This window comes from Salvelinus sp. IW2-2015, unplaced genomic scaffold (assembly GCF_002910315.2).
Source record: "Salvelinus sp. IW2-2015 unplaced genomic scaffold, ASM291031v2 Un_scaffold1777, whole genome shotgun sequence".
NCBI classification, from domain to species: Eukaryota; Metazoa; Chordata; class Actinopteri; order Salmoniformes; family Salmonidae; genus Salvelinus; species Salvelinus sp. IW2-2015.
Window position 1 is genome coordinate 31,025 of NW_019943153.1, and position 1,177 is coordinate 32,201.

The following is a 1,177-nucleotide window of genomic DNA, read 5'->3' on the forward strand; positions in this document are numbered from 1 at the left end:
CCACTTCAGGACCTGCCTCAAGGTACATAACATACAGTATAGTCTATAGCAGACCGCTTCAGGACCTGCCTCAAGGTACATAACATACAGTATAGTCTACAGCAGACCGCTTCAGGACCTGCCTCAAGGTACATAACATACAGTATAGTCTATAGCAGACCACTTCAGGACCTGCCTCAGGTACATAACATACAGTATAGTCTACAGCAGACCACTTCAGGACCTGCCTCAAGGTACATAACATACAGTTAGTCCTATAGGCAGACCACTTCAGGACCTGCCTCAAGGTACATAACATACAGTATAGTCTATAGCAGACCACTTCAGGACCTGCCTCAAGGTACATAACATACAGTATAGTCTATAGCAGACCGCTTCAGGACCTGCCTCAAGGTACATAACATACAGTATAGTCTATAAGCAGACCACTTCAGGACCTGCCTCAAGGTACATAAACATACAGTATAGTCTATAGCAGACCGCTTCAGGACCTGCCTCAAGGTACATAACATACAGTATAGTCTATAGCAGACCACTTCAGGACCTGCCTCAAGGTACATAACATTCAGTATAGTCAGGATCTGATGATAAAACTCTTGACAGTCTTTCATCTCTATGACGCATGAGTCACATAACTTTGATAACGTGAATGCACTTTCTTTCAGTCAATACAGAAGAGGTGTTAACAGTAATACAGAGATGTTAACAGTAAATACAGAGAGTGTTAACAGTAATAACAGAGATGTTAACAGTAAATACAGAGATGTTAAAGTAATACAGAGATGTTTAACAGTAATACAGCGCATGTTAAAATTAGGAGATAGCAGAGATGTTAAATAGTAATAACAGGAGATGTTAACAGTAATTACAGAGATGTTAACAGTAATACAGAGAATGTTAAACAGAATAAATACAGAACAGAATGTTAACAGTAATACAGAGATGTTAACAGTAAAATACAGAGATGTTAACAGTAATACAGCGATGTTAAATAGGAAACATAAGAGATGGTAAATAGTAATACAGAGATGTTAACAGCAGTAATAACAGAGATGTTTAACATAGTAATACAGAGATGTTAACGGAATACAGAGATGTTAAATAATAAGTAGATGTTTATATAAGATTTTATTAAATTACAAGAGATGTTAAATAGTAATACAGAGATGTAAATAGT